Raw genomic sequence first — 27,985 nt, forward strand, 5'->3', positions numbered from 1 at the left:
GATGTTTCACCAAATACAAAACAAAGATTAGAATCAACCTTAGCAGAAATTGAAGAGAAGGAAAGGGAAAAGATGATCAGGAAGGGTGAATTAACTAGTACACCAAAGGCTGCTATAACTAATTATGCAACAACATATTTAGGTCCTGTAGTATCCAAGTACTTAGGAGGTTTAGGTGACAAGGTGTTTGGTTTAAGATTCGATAATGGTAAGCATTTTATTGGTGATTCAGAAGTTAATTTTCAGAATGACGACATTATCATTAAAGATAAACGAATTAAAGCTACTAAAGGGTTAATGAATCTTCTAACACAGAAAGATGTAGATGAGAGTGTACCACTTGATGACCATGACAATTATGTGGATATATTAAAATTAACAAATGCTATATATCAGAACAACGACCCCACAAAAGGACCTAAATCAAGTGCAAGCGAAAAATATAACAGGTTAATCAAGCCCATATACAAAGCAATAAAGAGGTCAAAGGTAAGTCCCACAAAGACTGGAAATGGTTTCGTGAAGAAATATAGTGACAGGCCGATTGAATACATCTGGATGGACGATGTCCGGGACTTAATTGATAGACTTATGGTTATTCATGGGGAAGAAAATGCTGGAAACACCAACTACCACAATGAAAAAGTTGCAATTACTAAAATGCTCAGTAATAAGTTTAATGACTTTATTATCGATAATCCGAAGGGGATCCCTTACCTAATTAGATTTCTAAACCACCTCCCTCACACCTTCTGGAAGTCAGAAAACCATGGGAAAGGTTTAGTGAACACACTAATTAATAATCTCCCGGTTGAATTGCACCTTCCTGGATACAACTACTGCGGCCCTGGCACCAAATTAGAAGAAAGATTAGCTAGAGGAGATGCAGGAATCAATCCTTTAGACGAAGCATGTAAACAACATGACATTGCTTATCGAGATCATAAGGATTTGGAGAATAGACATGTAGCTGACAAAGAACTACAAAAAGCTGCAAAGGAAAGGATGTTCAGTAAAGATGCTTCACTTGGAGAGAGATTAGCTTCCACAGCTGTTGCTGGAATAATGTTCGGGAAACGGAAACTGGGAATGGGGTTGGAAGTCGATGAAAACGGTTTTGGTTTGTGAAAAGGTGTAATTTTAATGCAGATTTTATGCTTTTAAAGCATAAAATTAAAATTGAAATAAATTAATAAATAAATGAGAGGATTTAGTATTGATTACAATGTTTCCCCCAGAGGGAGTCCAAAAGCAAAATCTATTAAAATAAAATTGACCAATGATGATTTGAAAAGTCATGGGTTTCTTGATGGTTTCCTCACAGAGGCTCAAATGAAACAGAAAGCAAATAAACTTAAGAAAGGTGGTAGTTTACTTATAACACTATCTATACCTGTCGTGAAAAAGATTCTTGATTACCTTAACTCAAAGAGTTTAAAAAAGGGTTCTGGTATGAGTATGCACGAAGGAGGATTCCTACCACTGATACTGGCTGCCTTAGGCGCAATTGGTTCATTGGCTGGTGGAGCTGCTGCAATCACTAGCGCCGTTCTTAAAAAACAGAAAGAAGATGCAGAACTGGCTGAACAGAAGAGACACAATCTAGCAATGGAAAAGAAGGGATCTGGAATGAAAAAAAAAAGTTCAAAAAAATAATTGCAGACTACCCTCATGCTTTAAGCAACTTTGACATAGTTAAATTAGCAAAAGAATTGAAAATTGAATCTTTCAGAGGTGTTTACATGATTGATGAGTTACCTAATAAACCATTAAAGTACGAATCAGGAATTGTGAATTTAGACTCGTCTAAGCATACCGGTTCACACTGGATCTGTTACTTCAAAAAAAGCGACGAAAAATTTGTTTTTGATTCATTTGGAGGAAATGTACCTGATGAATTGGTCCGTTACCTAGGTTCAAAGAATTTGTTCTACAATACAGAAAGAATACAGTATTATGACGAGTATATTTGTGGTCACCTGTGTATGCTCGTACTTAAGTTATTTACGGATGGGTGGAATTTTAACGAAATTTTGAATGTAATAAATGGACGTTTTTGGGAATAAACTAGCTGTAGCTACTGATGTAGCGTTTCGAATGACGGCAGAAGAGTTAGATAAGATAAAAAATGTCGAAAAGAGTTTTACCAAGTTTCAGAAATATTTCACAGATGTGATGAAGAAATCAAAGCGTTATATAAATTTTCTAGGTAGAAGATTAGTCAATGTCGATGATCCTGTTGATGATATGGATGTAGTTACCAAGAGGTTTCTGCAAACAAAACTTGTAGAGAGTAGTGCACAATACACAAGTCTCTTAACACAATTCAGTAATTATTACAGCAAGAAGGAGATTGAGAAGGTTCTTTCAGATTATTTTACTAAATCAGATTTGAAGCCGTATATTGAGAGTTCTCAGAGCACTATACACGATAAACAAACAGTTGAATTCACATTTGTGACAGGTGATGAACAAAAAATGCACAACTTTGAATACACCTTTCAGTTAAGAAGAGTTGTTGCAATTGGTGAAAACGTTAATGGACGTCTGTCAACTAAGGACTTTGATATGGCAGTAAGTGTATATGACAAAATACATCTAATTAATGGTGGAAACCATTCAATAACAATAGATGAAGGAAATTTTCTCTCTGTAAGACTTAAAGATAGTGTTAAAACTGTACCTGTTAACGTGAAATTTCTAATTTATGGTGAACTGATACCAGTTGTCGAGGATATTGAGAATTAAGAATGACTTTTTAAAGGTCTTTAGTATCTTTAAAAAGTGCGTACTAGTAAGAGGATTATATTTTAGATGTAACACTCAGTTAATAAATGGACGACTATCATATTTGGTGTTTAAAGTGTAAAAAATACACTAACACACTTCATCCACACCGTGTTATGGCTAAAAACGGACGAACAAGAATGGAAGGTATCTGTTCGGAATGCAAAAGCAGGAAAAGTAAATTTGTAAAAAAAAAAGACGTAGAAAATGTAGGTTGTGGTGTATACCAACCATCTGTTCGTGAAGGTATTGTAAACGAGCTTCACACACCATCGAGAAAGAACTTCCCAAGGAGAACTGTCATAGCTTATGGCGTAGATGATTTGTGGCAAGCTGATTTGGTTGAGATGGATTCTGGACACCTAAAAGGGGTGTCTAAGATTAATAAGGGATACAAGTACCTATTAACGGTTATTGATGTGTTTTCAAAGTATGCATGGGCTATTCCTGTTAACGACAAATCAGGTGTGAATGTGGCCATTGCTTTTAAAAGTATTCTACAAGAAAGGAAGCCAAAGAATCTACAAACAGATAATGGTAAAGAGTTCTACAATAAACACTTTAAGGAACTGATGAAGCTTGAAGGCATAAACCACTATTCCACATTTACAGAACTTAAAGCATCAGTAGTTGAAAGGTTTAACAGAACGCTAAAAGAAAAAATGTGGAAACAATTCTCGATTCAAGGTAATCAAAAGTGGATTGAGTTACTTCCAAAGCTCATATATGACTACAACAACAGAAAACATAGAACAATAGGGATGAAACCAATAGAAGTAACTAAAAAGAACGCAAAGATATTGCTACCAACAATTAAACTTAAAGCAGACCCACCAAAGTTCAAGATAGGTGATAAAGTTAGGATCAGTAAATTGAAAGGTTTGTTTGAGAAAGGCTATACTGCTAACTGGTCGACAGAAATATTTGAAGTGAGTCAGATCAGTAACACAATTCCAACCACGTACAAGCTGAAAGACACAAATAAAGAAGAAATTGAAGGTAACTTCTACGAACAAGAATTACAGAAAACTAAGTATCCTGACGTCTATCTTGTAGAAAAAGTAATAAGGAAAAGGGGTGACAAAGTCTATGTGAAGTGGCTAGGGTTTGATAACTCACATAATAGTTGGGTGAATAAAAGTAATGTAATATTTTAATGGTTTTTAACCATTAAAATCTGATAAATGTTTTGATTTTGTTACATAAGGTTAACCATCAACGTTTCAAATTCTTGTTCTATTTGTGATATACTTTCACCTATTTTGCAGAGGTCAGTCTGGTCTTCTACTAATTCCATAACAGTCAGCAGTAGGTACTGCATTTTCTTTAGATAATTAAAAACGATACCTTTTAGGTGTGGTGGCACCCTGTTTATATCATAAGGAAGTACTGCTTGTTTGTCACCACCTTTCATTACCCACGTCATGCTACAAGGAGGTATTAGTTGATTACTCATTATTATTTATTTACTTTATTATTTTAAATTTATTATTTTAATTGAAAAATTGTTTCAAATGGTAAATTTGGTTAATAGTATAAGATTACAACAAACTAATTAAAGAAGATTATGTGTTATATTATGGTTAATTTTACCTAGAGAATTAGGGTTCTCACTTAATGAGACTACCAATTCTTTTAAGGTTTTTTTACTTGTAATGGTCTTTTAAAGGTTATTTTTCGATCAAATTCAGATAAATTGAAAAAATGTCGAAAACAGCAAAACCTTGGCGCCAAGGAACCCTGTGGGGACTTCTCTTTCTGTCTCTTCTTCGCTGCTTTCTTCACCCCACAGGGTTTTTCCTCTTTGTTACCACGTCTCGTCCCATGCATCTTGGTTGATGAGGGAGAGCGGTTCTTTGCGGACGTCTCATGACGTCACTCAAAATTCCACAACGAAAACTTTACTCAGTTTCTTTATTACAGAGGCTGGCCAGACCTCTGACCGAACGCGCTGAGCAACCACGCTGGCGAGAGAAAACTAGCCGTGTTCGGGTTATAAGTCATGCTGAAGCTGTTAAGAGTGTCATCTACTAGCGAACGAACGAGTAAATATTACGTATCAGCAAGTTGCGGTGATACACGTCACGCTGGCCTTCACCTCGCGGCTTGGCGGGTCGCCAGATGTGTGTCGGTAGTTCCGCGACGCTCCTCTGATTATCTGTTTCGGATTGCGTAACGACTTCAGGGTCGAGGTCACCGTATTCCTAATTTGCGCCAGCGACAGACTCAAAGAATTCAAACTTAATATATTCATTGTCAGTATTAAAATATAAATCAACTATGTGTTCTCTGACACCACAAGTTAATTCCCACCCATCATAATCATCACGACGAGTAACTACATTCTTAAAATGTGAGAATTTATTTATATCAAGACTTTCAATATAAAATGTATACGTCAAGAATACGCATTTATCAGATTTATCGTATATCACTTTTCCTTGTTCATTTAATTTATAGTTTATATCGAAATTATCTAGTTCTCTCAAGATAGCATACAGAGCCATTTTCTTTATTTATTTATTAACTGTCTTATATTTTATTTATATTTTTCATTTTTATAAACTCTATAAATTTTTGACTTATGGTAGGTGCGTGCATTAAATATTAAAGACTTTGGATAAGAAGTTGTGGTACTTAAGTACCTTTAAACGAAAAAGACTTTGGATGAAAAGTTGTGGTTCTTTAGTACCTTTATACGTGACTTCAAAAGTATTTTCAAATTTAATGGTCTTTTGACCCATTAAATAAAATTTTTTGAAATTTTATTTTTATTTTCGGGAAAAATTAATGGTTCTCTGTTACCTTTTTAAGGGGTAGTATAATTAATGGTTCTTTAATACCTTAAAAAGGAATTTATCTTACATTTTGATATATATATTTTTTAAATTAGTGGTTGTTTAGAACCTTTAAATTACTGGTCAAGTTACGGTTCTTTAGTACCATTTCTCAGTTGTTTTTCTTTTGAAAATAATGGTTCCTTAGTACCTTAAGTTTGGACCGATATTTTTTGATGCCATTTATGGCTGATTGGTACCTTAATGGTTGTATGATGATGATCAAAGGTCACTGGAGACCATTATTTAAGCATTGTTTTTTATGGAATATTTTTAATGGTTGGTGTGGCCATTATATAACTCCTTGTTGGCTGTTTGGATGTTTATGGTTACTTGAACCACTATTTTAGAGTATATTTTTTATGGTTGATGAGGATCATAATTATTGTCTGTCCCATACCTGCCCATATACTACTCGGCAGGATTCGAACCTGCGACCGTAGCGGTTGCGCGGTTCCAGACTGTAGCACCTTGATTCGCTCGGCCACCTCGTATCTTATTTCAGTCTGTCTCTTTTTTATTTGACTGTCCCTACATGCATTGTTATGATGTTATGTTGTTGTTGAATAGTTACTCTTTCCACATTTGTCTCCTCACAAACAATCTTTATCCTCGAGTTTCCTCCATCAGTCATGCCTTGCAAAATACTTCCGAGAATTCCTTCCATAATACTGAAAACTTATTACTTCTCCACTACCAATCCCGTCTGTATGCCGTAACTTGCTGAACATCTTTTGACAATGTGTTGGTACACTTCGACTATACTACTCTATACTGTCTTTCCACCACTACTGATATCGTTTGACCTCGTATTTAGATAACGAAAATTTCTGAATAGTTTTGAAAAAATTCTTCAAACGTTCAACATTGAGTTCCTATATTGTGTGCTCAGTATTGACTATTTTCTTAGATTTAATTACAGAAGGCATGTATTATCTTCTTTGCGATCCATTGTGCTTGTATATTCCGCCTTACTGTATTCGAAAAATTCTATAGGCTGCATAGATCAGTCTTTCCTATATTGTAGGTTGTTGAGCTTTGCTTTCTCCCAGGGTCACTCAAAATTTTCGTGCTGATCCCCACACATGATAACGTTTCCGGGACCTGGTTGTATTTGTTGATCTGACTTGCTTATTTCCTGTTGTACTGCAGTTGTTCGCTGCTGCAGTTCATCTACTTTGCTGCTAGTTTCTTGATGATTGTCAGTAACCTCCTCACACAACTCTCCACCGGCTTGACGTGTTCGGTTACATTTGTGTGTACCTGTTCTATCAAATTCCCGCTTTATAGTTTTATCTTCAGACGTACCTCCACTTCTCTAGCGACTACCTCTAATTTAGTCTGCCCTGTAATCATTCATGCTTCAAACTCTCCTTAAAGTTTCATCTGCCCAGCTTGCATTTCAGCATCCTACTCGTTTAGAAATGCTATTATTTTACATTTCAGTTTTTATCCGTCTTTTATGGTATTAAACTTCTCTAATATATTTTGACCTGCTTTTACTTCGTTTTTTTTTTGTTCGTCCTGACCTTCTTTCATTTCCTTTTGAGCGCTCTCTATTTTTTGCTAATCACATTATAACATGACAATGACGGGTTCGATTGATAACAATAAATTAATAGCGAATCACAGTTCAAACAATTGAATCACACTCAGTTTCAGCAATGCCTCATATACCACAATACAACGTTAAGCGCTTTACGCTAAAGCTTTACGACCACTGTAACACAGCGCGGATTATTAACACACACACACACACACACACACACACACACAACGCACAAAAAAATCATTAGCGAGGGAGTCCCACCGACGACAGACTAACCAACTCCACACTCAGACTACTGCGTAACGCAAAACGGCCGCCCGAAGGAACAACAATTAATACATCGGAACGCATTGTTAGTGGGCAACGATTACTCTAGAATACTGGACACCGCTCGCATAGCGGCTGCTGCAGTACGACAAATGGTATAAAAATGATAACTTACGCTGATATCATAGAATTCTCGTACATGATGCAATACTGGGAAGGTCAGTGGAAACACATTCTAGTTAGCGATTGTACTTTATTGCCATGACCGGCTTCAGCCTACACTTAGACCATCTTCAGGCAGCACCATAAGCTGAAGTTGACGATGTACAACAGCCAGATGACTTCAGTCGCTGAAACAGCTCAGTTTCTTCACTGATTTTACGTAGATTACAAGATAGCTGCTTTCCGAAAACGTTACCAAAAATTTGAATAGAGTTAAGATATTTGAAACACACTGCTAACAAAAACCTTTAAGTACCTAGAAGACGTGATCTGATGCCAACGTAACTTCATGCACATACTCATCATTAGCTTGAATATAAATGATTGGAGTCGCAATTCTCGGGAGCAGACACAGTAGCCACCAAAGTGTATTAGTGCTGCTCATGTTTAGTGTTGATACCAGTCCTGGCGCTGAATAGCGTCAGATATTGACCTATAACTGCTATGAAGACGGAGGTGCTGGGTACTCGTGTAAGACAGCGTTATCAACACGTGCAAGAGTGTGATAAGGACTTCATTCTGCTACACCATTTGGCCTCTTGGTTGAATCACAGAATATCCATATCTGTGCAACATTCAGATCAGACAGTGGCACGACGTTGGTCTCCATGGGAACGTAAACGGCAGACATACTCGTCGTGAAGATCTCTGTCGTTCACGTCTGACCATCACAAGGGATGATCTCTGAATTGTGCAACAAGAACGTTGTAACTCTATCCCATCTGTATCTGCTATCTGAGAATGAGTAATGGACTCACAGCAACATTCTACAAGATGCAACAATAAAGTAATGAGACTGATTTTCTTTGCAAGATGTGACAACCCTTCAGGTATGCGTAGGCACAATATCTTTGACCTTGGTCTATAAGCTGCTTCTTCCAAGAGGCACATCGATGCAACTGCTCAGTCGTGAATTGTGCTGTAATAAGTTAACACGTGTTTGTGTCTCTCTTCACCAAACTGGAACCGCAAAATATTGTGCAATGGTATGCCATTTCTTTTTGCGTTAAATCGGGTGAAGCCGCGACGACAACTTACGGTAAGCTTGAGAAGCTTTTGGGGAGGAGGTTATGTCAAAAGCTCAAGTTTTTCGTTGGCATAAAATATTTAGTGAAGGCAGAACGAATGTTGAAGATGAAGACCACAGTGGACGACCATCAACCTCACGGGCGGATGTCAACTTGGCCAGGATGCGTGAACTCGTACGATCTGATCGAAGATTATCTGTGAAAATGATTGCAGGAGAACTGAACATCATTCGAGGAACGGTTCGTCTAAAAATAACTGAAGATCTTGGTATGAGAAAGATTTCTGCAAAAATGCTTCCCAAAAATCTCACACCACCACAGTGAAATACACGGGGAAATGTGGCAGCCGATCTGTTAGCGAAAACGGATATGAATAGAGATTTGTTGAGCAGTGTTATCACTGGTGATTAAAGTTGGTTTTTTCATTACGGTCCAGAGACAAAACGCCAAAGTAAGCAATGGTACTCAAAGGGATCACCCAGACCAGAAAAAGATCGCATGTCAAAGTCAAAAGTGAAATGCATGCTTGTGTGCGTCTTTGATTCCAAGGGAATTGTTCATAAAGAGTGGGTGCCTCCTGGACAAACAGTAAACCAAAATTACTACAAAGAAATTTTAGAAAGACATCGTAAAAGGTTCTTCGTGTCCGTGCCAACACTGCTGATAACTGGATTCTGCATCTCGATAATGCGCCATCCTATACTGCTCTATCAGTACAGCAATTCTTAACCTCAGAACAAAATTTCAGTACTACCAGAGCCACCTTATTCACCAGATATCGCTCCGTGTGACTTTTTTCTATTTCAAAGAGTCAAAACGGCGGTCAAGGGACACCATTTTCCAACAACACAAGATGTCCAAAAAGCTTTGACGAGGGTCTTGGAGTATATTACAGAAGATGAGTTCCAGAAATGTTACCAACAATGGCAGAAGCGCTGGTAAGACGGGGTTCAGTCAGAAGGGAACTACTTTGAAGAAGACAACACTAAACTTGGCAAAAACGGTAAGGAACATTTTCTTCACATCAGTCTCATTACGTTATTGTCCCACCGCGTATGTAAAACCGCACCTTTGGTGGCAAGCTAGCGGCAGCCGGACGAGGGAATTACCATCTCATGCGTAGGCTGCTGTTTGCACCACAATACAAACGGCTGCGTGTGGAGTGATGCCGTGACGTGGAAGCATGAACTGCTGATGAATGGTATCGGACTGCGTTCAGCGATGTGTCATGGATGTTCAAAACAGCGGAAGACCATCGTCAGCATATATGGGAAGTGGTCCAGTTCATTCAATGTTTTGGAGAGGAACAGCGTTGTTACTCTTGCCGTCCTGACGTCAGGAGCCATCGAGCATTACTTCGGTCATGGCAGGTACTGATTGAGAGAACACTGGTGGTACAACGGTACGTTACGAAGATCCTGCCTCCTCATTAGTTACCTCCCATGTGGCTGATCGTGGTGTCATTTTTCAACAGGACAGTGGTCGTCTACAAATGATATGTGCCTCTGCGAACTATGTGCCTGATGTTGAGCCATGGTAGGTGGGGTAAAAGAACGCATTGGGCACAAAAGTACGCACGAAGCTTTCCGGCCCCTAAAGCAGGAGACCACCACTCTACCAGCAAACCGAGCTAAGTGCCGCAGTGGTAGCACACTAGACTCGCATTCGGGAGGACGACGGTTCAATCCCGTGTCCGGCCATCCTGATTTAGGTTTTCCGTGATTTCCCTAAATCGCTCCAGGCAAATGCTGGGATGGTTCCTTTGAAAGGGCACGGCCGACTTCCTTCCCCATCCTTCCCTAATCCGATGAGATCGATGACCTCGCTGTTTGGTCTCTTCCCACAATCCACCAATCAACCAATCTACCAGCAGGCAGCGCAGACGTCATCCGTTCTCCAGTTCTTTTCTGAACCACGGGGCAGTCGGACGCTTACAGTTAGAATATACGGTAAGTCACTTTCGTACGTTTTTGATGTACTGAGTGCTATGTGATCCTCGATCTATTTAAAAATTAGATAAATTCGGTAGCGGAACAGCCGGCTATCATATCGATTTCCATGACTTAAGTTGTGTGTGTTGCCTGCAAGCTGCCGGGAACGAAAATAGCGGAATGTGGTGGAAGTTCGCAGTGTGCTCTGTTACTCCATCAAGTAACTATACGCAAACTTTCACCCCATAAAGAAACTATCTGCGAACTTGTACCCCATAACCTGTACCTTGACATGCGTTGTCCCTTCTAGCGTACACAAGCATATTTACCTTAGATCCCTCGTTCACCTTAGGGAACTGAAACTAAATTTGCTTTACTGTAGTTTTTCTCCTGTTGGGTAGTGGGTTTTTGAAACAGACCTATCTCTCAAACACACTTCTCATAGGATCAGATCTTCCATAAAAGCGTTTTTGTTTTCTATGAACCAAACTGACCGAGAACATCAACTCAACAGCGTTTAACAGAGCAGCTCTACCACCGAGCTGTTGGCCCTGTCGACAATGTGAGCTTAATAAGCAAGCAGCCAAAGCTATCGGGTGTTTAGAGGCTGCCTTTCGAAAAAGTCTTAAAACTGGCAAAGATAATGAGAACCTCGACCGTTTCACAAAAAAAAAAAAAATTCAATGGAGGAATAACAGGGAATGGTCCATGACTTTCTTTTCCTCGATGGAGTCTGTTACGACCTTACTGTCAGGTCATGGCGACATTTACGTTTCGAATAAGCCGTAAAAAAGCATACCTGTCATAGGTTACCAGTTAGAGAACGACTTTCTGGTAGACTTCACCCGTGAGTTTATGAGAAGAAATAAACTGTGTATCAGAACGGCCCGGAATACGAGCGTAGCACGCGTGATAGAGTTTAACAAGACCATGTTAAATAAATACGAATTTTGATAATCTGGAAGCAGCCATCAAGGAAATGGGTTTCCTCACGATCGTATTAACAACACGGGCGAGACAGGGATTCAGACCGTCCCTAATAAGCTGTCTAAACATTTCGTTTCAACACGGAAGAGAGAAGTGGGGAAAACAGTGGCTGCGGAACAGGGGCAAACAGTCGCGGTTTTCTGGTCCATGAGTGCCGTGGGGCACCATGTCTCACCCTTCTTCACTTTTGCACGGAAGAGATGTAATCCCTTACTGATAAATGATGGGCCAACGGGAAGTGGTACGGTTGTATCCGATAAAAGCTACATGATCACAATAATATTTATTATATCGCATAATCATTTCAAATAGTGTATCTTCCTAAGTACGGGGCCTCGAGTTCGATTACCGGCGGCGTGAGGGATTTTCACCTGCCTCGAGATGATGGGTGTTTGTGTTGTCCTCATGATTTCATCTGCATTCATGAAAGTGGCGAGACTGGACTGGGAATTTGTACGAGCGCTGATACCAGGGCAGTTGAGCGCCCCACAAACCAAACATCATCATCATAATCGTCATCGTCATCATCAAAAAGTGTACAAATCCCTCTGTCAATAAACCTATTACATTTGTGTTGGATAATCATATCTCCCACACAAGCCTGGAGGCTATTTCGTTTGCGAAAGATAGCCACATACACAAGCTAAGTTTACCACCCCAAGCAGTCATGACACAGCCACTTGACCGAATATTTTCAGGCCCTTCAACGCATTTTGCAACACATCTGTAGATTCGTGGAGTGTGTGTCATCCCTGGCAGGTCTTGAGTTTGTATAACATAGCCGACCTGGTGAAAGTGGCATTTGAAATTGCGGCTACTATCGAAAATATCGTCACAGGAATAAGAACCACGAGAAGTTTTCCTCTCGATCGAAACAAATTTTCAGGTGCCTATTTTCCGCCGTCAGAAGCGATTGATTAAGATATTGACGACGGCTGTTACGAGTGAGATGTACAACACTTCTCAGTCGTTGGTGGAAATCTATGTATTGTACGTGTTTTTGCGGCTTTCAAAATAATTGTTACAAAAGTGTTCTGTATTTATGTTTTGAGGAGGTTGACGCATTGGTCGATGTATCTTCCAAGTAATTTCAACCTCCAGAGGTTAGGCGTATTTTCACACACGCAGCGCTGTTGCAGGTATTTGCCGAAAACTGTCCACTGCAGTCGCTGCTCTAGAAGAAGATAAGGAGCAGGATGGCAAGAATCATGAGGAGCAAGATCCACAGTTTATTTCTTGTGAACCAGGACCTTCCCATCGAAAGTGAGTCGTCCACTCATCTTTTTCAGTCAAACTCTCCAACTGCTAACTGCCGTGCTAGATCATCTCCCAGCACATCCTCCTTTTCTGTCATTCCTAAGTCCTTTATACCCTTCGTATCACCTGGGAAAATAAATCCACTTCCAAAAGTTCGACTAAAACGCAAACGAGGGAACGTGTTCGAGTCCTCATGAAGCAATCCGGAAGGTGGATCTGCTGCCACGACGTTAAATGACGAGAATGAAAAGAAAGCCCTTGCTAGACGCAGTAAAAAGAAGTTGACATTTTCTACTGTTAAAATACCTTCAAAGAAACAAACTCTTCCGTCGTCTTCATTACACTCAGAGGCGAAGATGTCTTTGCTTAACTATACCTCTCAACTTGACATGGATTTTTCAGAGTACCGCTGAACCCGACAAGGATTTTTCAGAGGACGAAGTTGATGTAGAAGGTAGTGTGTTATAAGGACATGAGAATTCGCAATTGTTGAAGTCCACAGGAGAACAAAAAAAATAGTTTCGCTTTAACCTAAAAAACGTGCTTCGTTGCTTCTGTCATGTTTACGATGGAGTTTCTTACAAGGGTCTCCCAAACACTTCGAGATTTGAGGAGACATACGAGGGACATTACGTCGAAAATAAAGACATTTGTAAAAAAAAAAAAAACCCTATCAGATCGGGAAGAATTGTGAATACAGTTAGCTTTGTCGACAATCTGTCCGGCTTAGCAATTTACTAACATTGTCGTTCAAATTGTTGTCTGGATAGGCAACCTGTAATCTTTCCTCTTTCCCCATTCCTGTTTCATCATTTTAAAGTATCTTAATTTCAAATTGGCTCTTTTTCGTTAGCTACCGTTGTTCTATAAAAGGAATGTGTATTTTGTTTCATTATCCATAGTTCTATAATAGGAATGTGTATTTTGTTTCATTATCCGTTTTAGTTATGTTAGCTTTCTAAGTTAGGCGCAGTGACCATTGCTATTCAGCTAGTTTCAGTCTGTGAAATTGCAAAGTATGAAAGTCTATTCCTGGTTATAACAATTATATTCATGTGACTTTTTAAAATAAAGATTTCTAATTTGAATTTCCGTGTATTTATTTGCTACCCTTTCTTTTGTAGTTGGTTGTAAAATTCGGACTGCACACATTTGCCCCAGGCCTGCGTACTTCTACCCAGACGCATGGGGTAAGAGTACGTAAAATTAATTTTAAGAAAACTTCTATTACTCCACTTGTCATTACAGGAGGCACTGTTTCAAAATGTTACCAAGAGTAGTTAATAAAATATTCCACGTTTCTCTTAAATATTTAGTGAAACAAAAACTGCGTACCTTTACCCTCGGCTGCCCTATGTTACTACTGTCACCAGCAATATTCTCAGACCAGGCAGCGACAGCACATGTGAGGGATCAGCTCGGGCACCATCGCCACCGCGATATCTGAATCTACTGTCTCATGCAACACAACTGTGGGCCAGTTTGCCTCGGGGCAGAGTACAACAGTTGTATGACACCACTCCCAAAGGTATCAATCAATGCAGACATCCAAGAGAGAGGTGATGCAGTCTCAAACTGATATGTGGGCTCATACTGCTAAGTTCTTGTAAATTTTGACGCGACTGTATAATCACTGAAGTAACTTCACATATCCTCTCAACCCGTGAATATTCGTTTCGTTTCTCCCTTCTCCATATTTGATGCTTTACTTTATTTGCCAGTGACTGTATGTACAAGGAGTAAAGAAAAGATTCAATATTTTTAGATGTGGCAGGATGAAAGAAAGAAGGAAAACATTCAGTGAGTATAGGCTCTAAAATGAATACCGTAATAGCTATGAGCAATTGTTCAACTTTATTGCTGTGAAACACGTGTCTTCCACCGCAGGTTCTTTCCTATTACGACACACAGAACGGGTAAACAAATGGAAACTCATTATTTTGCTACTGCAATAGAGCTTCTGTAATCTGCTTGGTATTACCGACTACTTTCAGTTGTGAGCCATTTCCAAATTAGGTGTCCAGAATGGTGTACATTCGTTGAAGACATGTTTACGTCCGATGGCTTAGGGAACAGCATACTCCACGAAAAGCTTCTGATTGGTCACAGATGAGCTGGTGGATGTTGATGGCGCGTTCTTGTAGTGTTTGTATATTATTAACTGAGCTTAACAAGCAAAAGTACTGAAGTATCCCACAACCAAAAATCCAAGTAATTAAGGTCGAGGGAACAAGCTGACCAACGTACAGCAACTCCCCAAGGAAACCATAGCCCATTAGGTGCTTGTGTGCCTCATTTATAGACGTTTCCGAAAAAGGGGGCTGGTACACCGTCATACATGAAACATCTCTCCTGTCACTGTTGGAATGTTGCCTCCTCTAGCATGACAGGTAAGTCGCATGACGAAACCATGCACCAGTCAGCCTGTTTGCTAATATGTTAAGGTCCTGTTTTTACAGTCTAGAGGAGACGCGTTTCACAACAACAAATATGATCTAGTGCTCATAGCTCTTACGGAGTGAATTTTAAAGCCCATGTTTACTTGTTTGTATAGTTTTGGTCGACACTATCACTTTTCAAAATATGAAAAAAATTTGATATCCTTACGTGTAGGGTGTAAGCGACAGCTACAAAATACAACAGTGGTGTAGAAGAAACCGAGACGAAAATTCTAATATGGCACACATGCTGTCTGTCGAAAAAGGAAATAACCTAAAACTAAACCTTATAAAAGACAACTTACCTACCGAGCATGCCCGCCGCGCGCTCCTCTCCGTTCCATTACTCCACTGACTTAATCCTCTACCTCGTTAACATTCTTTTGTTGTCTTCGTGAGACCGTGCCTTGCGAGGAGTTGTTCGCAGTTGAGAGTCAAACGTTTGTGATTATAATAGCCCGGGTTCTTGTCGACTACGGCCTTCGCTCGCTTGCATTTGTGTGCAAATATTATCTTCTGCTGCGCTCTCTCAGGACGAACAAGAGGAGGAAGCCGAGATGTGACAGTAAATAGCGATCTACCGTCTATTTGTCTTCTTCATAAAAAACAAAAAAGTATATATATTTCAACCTTAAATTGTTATTTTGAAAAGTATTATTCTTTTTAAATGCTGTACATAAAACAAAAGAAAAGAAAACTGCAGAAAGATGAAAAACGAAAACTGTAAGATGTACGACTTGTTTTAAAAAATCAGGTAGCAAGTCTATACTTCGGCAATAAATAAATAAAAAAATCTCGATTGTCTTTGTGAAGTCTGTCATTTTGCTATGCGGGACACAAATTCCAAAGCTTGACAAGGAAAACTTGTTACCATGTGTGTTTCCGTGTTCGTATTGTAAATTGTGTTCATTATAAATCCAGAGTCTTAGGACTCTTGCAGAGAGCAAATACAGCTGCAGGAGGCGCAGCTGAAGCGGTAACACCCGCAGCAATTTCAGCAATAGGAACAACACGTTCAAGAAGAGCAGTTGCTACAGCAGCAATAACAAATGCAAGATCCAATCCACCTGCTGTCCACGCAGTCGGAGATACGAGCACAGGCAGCGTTCTGGCCCCGTCGGTGCGTGTCCCGTTTGCAGTTTCAGCGATTCGAGCTATACTAGTAGGTAGCCCTCCGTTGCTATCGAGTGGTAGTAGCAACTACTTACGGACTTCGAAAAACAAAATTGAATTTGCAGAGTTATGCACATTAGTGACACAATACTGTGCGCATAAAACGCACGTCGTAGCCACCAGCTTACAAAATAATGTTTAATCAATGTTATTAACATCCCTTGCAGAAGTGTGACGTGTGGACAGCATACAGGTAGGATTACATTACATTCTGAGTGTAAACAATCTAGGACGTCCTATGCGGACGAAGTCGTGATGTAGTGGTGTGGCTGGCATGAGGTAGCGTAATACTGAGCAAGTGTTAGCTAATTCGGATGTGACGTTAGACTAGGTAGCACAAAAATCTAAACAGCGTTGTCAATGGAGCGTAGTGATCTGGTGTTTACTTTGATTAAAACAACAGTCGAGGTCGCTAAAACATTTTGTTATTATTACTGGTTTCTGTTTATGTTAAAGCAATTCTCACATTTTTAAGGCCATCCTAGGGGTACGAACAGCATAGTAATAAACAGTGCTACCACATACGGCGTTAGAAGAATATAGAGAAGTGTTGTTGCGTTTATTTCTAGAGTTTACCTCTGTTCTTCAGGTGGTAGTAAGATGGCTTTATTTTTTCCTTTATTGAGTTTCGATTCCCCCCCAAAGGGAGCGGGCTGTGAGCCACTTAGTACGCCGTTCTTCAGCATACAGACGTGTAAACCAGAAAAAGAAGATAATAAACAATAAAAGCAGGCCATAGAAACGGTGACTTACATTGTAAAATGGCCGAAAATTGTGGAAGTTAAAACATAAAACAAAGGATTGGTGATTCTAATAAAATACACAGATAGCAGATAGGGAAAAGAGTAGACAGACAATTAAAAAAACACGGTGACAGTCTGGTTTCTATTCGAAAATGGTTCAAATGGCTCTGAGCACTATGGAACTTAATATATGTGGTCATCAGTCCCCTAGAACTTAGAACTACTTAAACCTAACTAACCTAAGGACATCACACACATCCATGCCCGAGGCAGGATTCGAACCTGCCACCGTAGCAGTCACGCGGTTCCGGACTGAGCGCCTAGAACCGCTAGACCACTGCGGCCGGCTTTCTATTCGCAAGAGATACAAAAATCACACCCAGCAGACAGAATGATTTCTCTTCGCAACGCTTCCGAAAAGACGCACATCACTTAACACTCGCTTAAAACACTGCACAAAAAAGTTGGTGCGAAGATGACACACCACAGCCAAGAGCAGATGGGGGGCACCTGAACACATGAAAGGGAAGAAAAAGGGGAGGAAGTAGAGGAAAAACGAAGTGGGGGCAGGGAGGAGCCAACTGGAGGAGAGGACTCATAGGGGGGAGGGGGTGCAGGGCAGACGCAAGAGGGAGTGGGGACAGGTAGAGGAGGGGAATGCAAAAGGACTCAGGGAGAGAAGGGAGGCAGGGAGAGGATTGGTGGGGAAAAAACAAGATGGAAGTGGGGGAGAGAGAGTCTGGGAAAAGGATAGAGGAAGGGAGGGGGAGGTGAGGATCAGAGTTGATAGAAGGGATAAAAAGTAGAGAGAGGGCATCATCCAGGAGGGGGGGAGGTCGACGGAAGCCACCTTGGGAAAGGAGATAAAGGTTGTAGAGGTGGAGGGTAGGGGGGGACACAACGCTGAAGATGCGGCAGAGGACTGGGGTTGAGAGGAGCGACCAGGGGATGAGGGGAGGTGTATACGGAAGGCGAGGCAGAGTGTATGGAGCTCGAGGATCTGGAGGAACTTACAGAATTTAGGGGGAGTGGGGATATCCAGGCAGAAGTGGCATAACAGAGGATGGGACAGATTAAGGATTTGTAGGTGTGGAGCATGGAAGAGGGGTTTAACACCCATGTCCAGCTAGAGAGGAGTTTGAGGAGTCGGAGGCAGGTGTGGGCTTTGGATCAGATAGAGCAGGGTTGAGGGATCGAGGTGAGATGATGGTGAATGGTGAGGCCAAGGTAGGTGTGGGTAGGGGAGAGGTGGACAGGATGGGTGCAGATGGTAAGAGATAAATCAAGGAGCTCGAAGGAGCAAGTGGTACAACTTACAATGAAGGATCGATATCCTGGAGCCACTGGTTACACCACATGGCAAAATGATCAACATGATTCTGGAGAAGGAGTTGGGACCGCTGAAGGGTAGGCGTGAGGGCTAGGAAGGCGGTGGCATCGGCATACTGCTGGAGGTGTACTGGAGGGGGAGGGGCATATCTGCCATTTACAGGAGGTAGAGGAGAGGGGAGAGAACAGGGCCCTATGGCACTCCTGCGGAGGGGTAGAAAGTGTGGGAATCAGCGTTATGGATGGTAACATAGGATGTTCGGCAGGAGAGGAAGGAGGCAATCAAACAGACATATTTAATAGGAAGTGCTTAGGTCTGGAGTTTATACAGGAGACCAGTATGCCAGACATGGTCGTAGGCCTTTTCGAGGGACTAACGGCTCTGGAGTCACGGGTGAAATTGGGTGCTGCAGCCTCTCTGAATGTGAATTCCGTCCACAACAGCCAGTGGCAAACGCTTCACATGTACTGAAATGTCGTTGCTGTATGAAATTTGCGAAAAAGTTCTCATAAACCAACTACGAGTACATACAATGTTAGAACAATATAAACCATCAGGGCATTAATGTTATAGAAAAAATTACTTAGTACCCTCCACCGCCATTAGTGAGACCAAAAATGGAGAAACATCAACCAATAGAGCAGCTGCTGTTGTCAAGGTGCCCTGGTGACAAAGTGGAAGATCGGTATTATCTTGATTTTATGAAAATTAATTCCAATGCACATGTATATTAGCGCCAATTATTTATGAACTAGCTTTTTATCTCCCTCAGTTTTCATTTTATAGTGTTCTCTGGGACAATTAGGTTAATATGTACTGGCGCATTCCATCATTTGAACGTTTTATCTTTCCATTTCCGTAAATTAATATAATAACATAAATATATCTTAATACTGTTAAGACCTGTATAGCCTTTTCTCATCAGATTACTGACTATTCGATGTCATATATGTACTGAGGTTTCTATAAGCGAATACCATGGAAAAGTCTGCACAGATCTACTACTTTGTCACTGTGGCCCCTTGACCACAACAGCTGCTCTATTGGTTGATGTTTCACCATATTTGGTCTCACTAATGGCGCTGGAAGATACTAAGAAATTTGTTTATAGTGTCTATAATATGATCGCTTCCATTTCAGTGCCTACTTTGTCATAAGGGAAAAAAATTGTCTGATAGTGCTCCAATTCTATGGCACACGCCGTCGTAAGGTAGAGATTTCTCGAGTTTTTGCAGAAATTTATGAATTGCCTTAACAAACGTCTTCAAACATATCGACCTGGGCCGGCCGTGGTGGCCGTGCGGTTCTAGGCGCTGCTGTCCTTAGGTTAGTTAGGTTTAAGTAGTTCTAAGTTCTAGGGGACTGATGACCTCAGATGTTAAGTCCCATAGTGCCCAGAGCCATTTGAACCATTTTATCGACCTGGATCGATACCATGCTCGCAGTCGGCATCCCCATGTGTACTACTTTGGTTTCTGAGGTGCCACTTCGGTCGTTATGATACCACTACAACAGCGTTCGTTTCAGTAGACACCATTATGATTTCATGGCAGTAATTTGGCCTTTATGTTGGCTAGACAACGGGATCGTTTTAAATTCTTAGCAGAGGGCACTGCGTGGTAAATAACGACGACGTGTATATATTTATTGGTTGCATCTTTTAATGTAAATTTGTGCTAAGTTGCTATGGGATCAAGCTGCTGGGGTCATCGGTCCCTAGGCTTACGTACTACTTAATCTAACTGAAACTAACTTACGCTAAGGACAACACAGACACTCAAATGCTCGATGAAGAATTGGAACATCCGACTGGTGGGTGCCGCGAGAACTGTGGCAAAGCGCCCAAGACCACCCGGCTACGAAACGCGCTGCTGTTATTTCTGTATGTAATATCGGTATGTGAATATAATTACTACTGTATAGTTTATTCTTTTATCGACAAAATATTAATAAGAACGATGTGTTTGTCACTAGATGACACTCTTCACTCGTTCCGTAAGTTTGTGTATTTTATTTTGACATGAATGGCTACTTGCCTGATGGTTTATAATTCCTTAACTTCGTATGAACTCATACTTGGTTTATGGGAACTTACATTGCAAATTTCATATAGCAACGACATTTCAGTTATTGTGATGCGTGATTGGCTGTTGCTGGAGGAATTCATAGTTGGTGCGGGAACTGAACACCATTTAACCCGTGACTCCACAGTCATTGGTCACAGCGTACGATAGTAGTGTCGCGAGAAGGACCTAGGTAAACACTAGGGGTAAACTCTACGGAATTTCCTATTTTGTTTTAACGTCGTATGTAGTAGACTGTTTGTAACTTTGCTGTTCGTCCCCTCGCAGGGCCTTAAAAAACTGTGAATGGTTTTAACATAAGCCGAAACCGTTCATAATGAACTATTGTTATTGCGATAACGACTGTTATTTTCGTCATATGTAGAACAAATTGCCAAATCAGAGAAGCTGATTACTGTAGTGTTTTTGGGCTGTTGGCAGGAGGCCAAAATTGACGAGTCATACCACTGTGACTGGTCACCATCGGCGGTAGGTTATTCGGGCTTTAGTGATCACGTCTTCGAGGTGGTCGGGCGAATGTACTAACAGAGGGCAGTCTCCAGCGCCCAAACGTCTGTGTGACACGAAGTTGTGGGCCGCAGTGGACCGCTCTCTGATTGGTAGAGTCCCATTATACCCACGCGTCAGACTCACGAACACGGTAGTCTTGCCCGTATTGCATCACAGAAGACATCACCCTGTTTCTTTGCATCTTGTTGAGCCCGTCATATATCCAAACGTTTAGCATTATGCGGAGGCCAATATGCTCGCGTTGAGAAATGAGCCCGCGAGCATGTCAGCAGGCTTACAGCCACACCATACCGTGGTAGACTTGTAGATAACTGACTTTTACACGTAGCTACAATCAGACACAGGAGCCTCTGCCTGTCTGATCTGTTTAGATACAACCGGCTAGGGGGTTCCTCCTAGAGCGCTCTCAGCATCAGTTTGTATCCCATGATAGGCAGAGAATTGCCTTGGAGGGTCATCTACTAGTTCACGTGAAATATAAAAAAATCTGTAACGCCATCTCACGCTTCTGGTTATTAATTTACAGTTGGTGGAAAAGAATATCATCCTTCATGCTTGTACTATTTTTTGATCCAAGGTAGTGAATAATGCTAACATTGTGCCTCAGGTAGTACAGCTTCAGAGCTTGCAGGTATCGCTATAGGCGTGTGATCAACAGTTTTCGCTAGGGCAACCGCCGACAGTGCCGAAGTTTTGCAGAGACCACTCTGAGCCATTTCCTGTAAGAGATAAAGTGAACGTAGGACTTCGCAGATGAAAGAATCGCAGGGTGGCGCCACCATTTCATCAAGCCAGTGGGTACCACACACCCAATGCTGATGTTAGGTTTCGCTGTGATCTTAAGCTCACATTCAGTGCCAAAAGTGAAACAAATTTTTGTCCCATAATGTGTCAACAGGAGCTATTGGCTAAATGGCCAGCGGTCAAAATTTTTCTAAAATTCGTCAGAGTTGCACAGTTCTAGTTGTCGTCGGACGCTGACATCGTCTTGTTTCCAACTGGACCAACTTAATCGTTTGCTATTTGGAACAGTTTCTGCTACAGAAATTTGCCAGTGTTTTCTTGAGAAACTTATCAAAGACATTCCGCGCTGCATCAGCTATTCGAATAATATTTGAGTTAGTACCCCTTTGAAAGAACAGTATGTGAAAAATTTGCAGGCAGTCGTTCAGGGACTGTTACGCAATCGGCTGCATTGCAAGGTGCTTGAAGATAGCTTTTCTGCTACTTGTGTGTGCTGTTTTATGTAAGGACAGTATTGTACCAACGGCAGAGCATACTGCAGCAACAGAAAATTAGCCAGTTCCAGAGAACTGAAATTTAGTTGTATTGCACACACATACATACATAAAGGCACACAAACAAATATATATACACACAAAGCGTTGCTCGACAGGTCGCTAAGTGTTCGTATTCTGAATTTGGAATCGACGATAGTCTTGTAATAAAAATCCTTATACTGTGGTTAATGAGTTGAAGATAGTTTTATTTATTTAACATTATGATCTATGACCATTCAACCTAAAATACATTCTCTTTTTTACAGCATTAGAAAAGATTATTTAGATATTAAATACTTCATGTTCATGATTACGCGTTTATGTCTTTTTATTATTTTAATCTCCATATTGTAAGAGATGGATCCAATATATGACCTCTTTATGTGGGTTACTCTCAGCATATCTTATCTGTGCAGGTGTGTCAGACGGCCGGAGTGGCCGAGCGGTTCTAGGCGCTACAGTCTGGAACCGAGCGACCGCTACGGTCGCAGGTTCGAATCCTGCCTCGGGCATGGATGTGTGTGATGTCCTTAGGTCAGTTAGGTTTAATTAGTTCAAGGCGACTGATGACCTCATAAGTTAAGTCGCATAGTGCTCAGAGCCAAGTATGTCACGTTATTACAAATCTGAGGAGATGTTTGGCGTTCAGGGTTCCTCGTAGCAGCATTATTTCCTGTTTTCTTCTTAGTATTTCTGTTATCATCCTAAACTTATCATGTCGATACACCAAAGCCAAACATATCAGAGATTTTTACACAGGCTGAAATCAGTTAGTCTTGAGGTTTGTTGTTTACTAGCATGGTTGTTTTGTGGCGTGGTCTGGTTCGAGATGGGTGATGACTGTCTGGAGAGTACCTTTCAACCTATCGTTTATGTATCTACTCGTATCTACACAGCAACACTATTACCCTTCTAAGCTAGTATAGTACCGTCGATCGAAAATTGGTGGTTGGCGACTGGATAGCATTGCCTTGAGGTCCTGTAATGTGGCTTGCCATCTCGTTAATCCACACGTTTACGTGTATTATTTGGGGGTTCCTTCTGTATAGGAACAGCAACGACTCGGCTATAGAGGAACAGATAGTCAATGTCTGTGTTCTCCGAGACATTCCTTTTCGGAGAACGTTGTTTATTGTTTTAATCTAGTGTCTTAGTTAACTTCAAAATATTTCTGTGGGAACTGATGTGGGTTCCTATTATGCTAAGCAGTTACGGATGTATATGGTGAATAAAAAGTCGGACAATTGGAGACCACAGTGCGATTGCTTGCAACCAAGCAGAAAAAAAATTTAGTGCCATGCACATTTCCGGTATAAAATAGAAGTCTCAGAAAGGCGATTTGGCAACACTGTAATCACATGTGGGAAGAGTATCTTCAGTCGATAGTGTGTTACCGTGTTGCCCATCTAATACTGTGGTCGGTGTTCTTCTTTACAGTACTAACATTCGAGGGTTTTGTTTTATTTTCTAAGATTGGAATACATGATATGGCACATTTCTTAAATAAACTGCTTTCAGCTGTATATGAACTTTTACAGGAACGCAATCGCTTTCGTGATGTCAAATGACATCTTCAGTTGTACATCTCCAATATAGGTAACGTACAATCGATATTATGATCATAAAAGGAACAGATACCTATCTTAATAATCTTTGCTCTAACGCTAGTGTGACAACCAGGAGGCTATAAAACGGTCGCTGTTAAAGACTGAAACATGGAGAAAAAGATACAAAGAAAATATAAAAACAGACGGTCGGTGGTGCTGATAAAAACACATAGTAAATAGGTAGGCACGATTAAAAAACACTGCGATAGTCTGGTTTCTGTTCGCACGAGATAAAAAACACAGCTATCGACAGTATGGTGGCTGTTCGCAACACCGACAGGGGGCGCAGAACACTGAAGACTCACTTAAAACAGCACTATAGAGGCGACACGGCGGCAGTTGGGGGGGGGGGGGGGGGAGTACCCGGACCGAGGAGGGGGAAAAGGGGGGGAGGAGAGGAATAGAAAAAAGGGGGGAACCAAATGGAGGGACGGAACATAGAAAAGGGAGGGGTGCTGGGCGGACGCGAGGAGGAGTGGGAAAGGCAATGCAGGGGAGAGCAAATGGACTCGGGGCAGCGAAGGGTGTGAGAGAGAGGAATTTTAGCAGTTTCATCATATTACATAAAGTTGAAGGATGTCTGCTTCGGACACTAACGTTAGTTTAAAAATTCACAAACGTCACAGCCCTTACGTTTGTGTCACTTGCACATTGGATACGCTTTATATCTCTCAATATAGCCTCATCGTCCTACACCTCGTTGTTCTATGGGCGTATGGTGATATCGACTCTACTTGGAATTCTTTCCGAAAAAATTGATTGTTTGTTCCCGAAGTAAATGAATTTATCTTCTGTTGACTATTTCTTAAATAAGACAAATGTGAAGCTATTGCTAAAATCATTTCTGGTTAACACTATTTTCGTATTTCCTGAATAACTTTCAAAAATATTGACTCTGTCCTGATCCGAACATGTTATCCCTTCATTTGCAGTCGGATGCCCTCCGTTGCACCACCGAACATCTGCTAGACGCCGACACTCTTCTGATCGTCTTGTAGAGAGGAAATCAGTACTACGTTTTGCCAAGAATAATTGTAATGTACTTTGAGTCGTTGTTCATGAGTGATACTTGACAATCTAGCTAGAATATATGGCCTTATTTGCAAAACTTTGGCAGTTCCTTAGGTTTAGAGGAGTTTAATGAAGTCGCAGACAGCAGGGAAAAGAATGTTCGTCGTTGCACATATCGCTTCTCTGAATGGGTGGAGAATAAACTCATGAACCTTCGCAAGCTTCCACTATCAGCATTCACAAAATTCCTTTCTATTGTTACTTGAAAGTTGTAATTGCGTTTTCCATCAATAAATAGCTTAACTGTTTGCAGAGAAGTCCGTCAAAACTCGTAACTTCGGCTAACGCTCCTTATCACACGTATTACTTCGTCTTACTGCTAGGGTACGACGTTACGAGAGTATCAGCCAATAACAGAGCGTTTCCGATCACGTGACCAGATCTTGGTATTAAATGAATTTTAAGCTTTAATTGAATAATAATAATAGATTTCTTGAGGGAATATTGACCATCAATGCTATTGATATGTTATAATCAGTCAGAATAGCAACAATCCGAACAATAGGCAGCGCGGGGTTTGTGCGCGGTCTGACAAAGAGAAGGCCTGAGACCCGGCCAATCGATTCGGCTCAGATTTGGCAGGTTGCTTGTGTACAACCTAAGACGAGGGACTCATAGATATTTTGGCTCAACACTCTCCCGCTTTTCTGAAAATCAACCCTGAAGGTTATGATGAGCAATCGACTCAAAATTGGCGGGACCGATAGATAATTGTAAATAAAGCATGTTTCCTCGTCAGGTATGGGGTCCGCAAACGCGTACTTTTCCAGAAATCGAGGAAAGAAACTTTTACAACTGCCACTTATGTACCCACATGGGAAACGCTTTCTCTCTGAGCGCGCCAATAGCACAACGGCCAAGGTAACTAGCAGGAAAGCGGACAACCCGGGATCGAATCTCGACGAAACTATACGGCTTTCATTTTCTTGAATTTTACGTTTTCGTATCAGAATTCATAGGGATAGGAAGTTTAATTAGGTACGCAACTCAACGCGGAATAATAATAGTAATAAGGTAGGCAAACTAATTTTCCAAAAAACGTGTATTAGTGAAGAATGAAACTTTTAAGCCGCGTCACATGAAAACAAAAAAAAAAAAATGGTTCAAATGGCTCTGAGCACTATGGGACTTAACATCTGTGGTCATCAGTCGCCTAGAACTTAGAACTACTTAAACCTAACTAACCTAAGGAAATTAAACACATCTATGCCCGAGGCAGGGTTCGAACCTGCGACCGTAGCAGTCCCGCGGTTCCTGACTGAGCGCATAGAACCGCTAGACCACCGCGGCCGGCACATGAGAACAACTCCGAATAACAGGGCTGTGAATTCCTCACGAGGAACCACAATTAGCCAACCGCGCGATGCTTGTTTACATCGAGGCACGGGACAGAATGCACGAGGGGAGAGTTATGTTGTCCTGGTTGCCTGTTAATCATATAATAGTTGTGAACAAAGAAGAGTGAGGGTGTCCAGCACGAACCTTATATAAGTCAATCGGAAAGAGTTGTTTTCCGTCATTAGACTGCCGTGAACCACGAGGATACATGTAATGATTTTTCATCGTTAATCCGCCGAATAAAATACGTTTTGTGAATATAAATTCAGTGATCTTCCGTAAGAAACATATGACTTGTACTGTATGTATTTATAGAAATTAGTTTTTCTGTTTAACTAATTAGTTATTGTTCGTTGTGCCATATCTTTCAGTTGCGTAATCTGAATAATGGAGGATGTACGCCCTTCGACCAGCGCTGAAGTACACTCCTGGAAATTGAAATAAGAACACCGTGAATTCATTGTCCCAGGAAGGGGAAACTTTATTGACACATTCCTGGGGTCAGATACATCACATGATCACACTGACAGAACCACAGGCACATAGACACAGGCAACAGAGCATGCACAATGTCGGCAATAGTACAGTGTATATCCACCTTTCGCAGCAATGCAGGCTGCTATTCTCCCATGGAGACGATCGTAGAGATGCTGGATGTAGTCCCGTGGAACGGCTTGCCATGCCATTTCCACCTGGCGCCTTTGTTGGACCAGCGTTCGTGCTGGGCGTGCAGACCGCGTGAGACGACGCTTCATCCAGTCCCAAACATGCTCAATGGGGGACAGATCCGGAGATCTTGCTGGCCAGGGTAGTTGACTTACACCTTATAGAGAACGTTGGGTGGCACGGGATACATGCTGTCGTGCATTGTACTGTTGGAACAGCAAGTTCCCTTGCCGGTCTAGGATTGGTAGAACGATGGGTTCGATGACGGTTTGGATGTACCGTGCACTATTCAGTGTCCCCTCGACGACCACCAGTGGTGTACGGCCAGTGTAGGAGATCGCTCCCCACACCATGATGCCGGGTGTTGGCCCTGTGTGTCTCGGTCGTATGCAGTCCTTATTGTGGCGCTCACCTGCACGGCGCCAAACACGCATACGACCACTTCTATTTACGGACAGTTCTTCAGAACAAGGCAGAAGCGACTCTCATCGCTGAAGACGACACGTCTCTATTCGTCCCCCATTCACGCCTGTCGCGACACCACTGGAGGCGGGCTGCACGATGTTGGGGCGTGAGCGGAAGACGGCCTAACGGTGTGCGGGACCGTAGCCCAGCTTCATGGAGACGGTTGCGAATGGTCCTCGCCGATACCACAGGAGCAACAGTGTCCCTAATTTGCTGGGAAGTGGCGGTGCGGTCCCCTACGGCACTGCGTAGGATCCTACGGTCTTGGCGTGCATCCGTGCGTCGCTGCGGTCCGGTCCCAGGTCGACGGGCACGTGCACCTTCCGCCGAGCACTGGCGACAACATCGATGTACTGTGGAGACCTCACGCCCCACGTGTTGAGCAATTCGGCGGTACGTCCACCCGGCCTCCCGC

The sequence above is a fragment of the Schistocerca cancellata genome, chromosome 3, assembly GCF_023864275.1.
Source record: "Schistocerca cancellata isolate TAMUIC-IGC-003103 chromosome 3, iqSchCanc2.1, whole genome shotgun sequence".
In the NCBI taxonomy this organism is placed as follows: domain Eukaryota; kingdom Metazoa; phylum Arthropoda; class Insecta; order Orthoptera; family Acrididae; genus Schistocerca; species Schistocerca cancellata.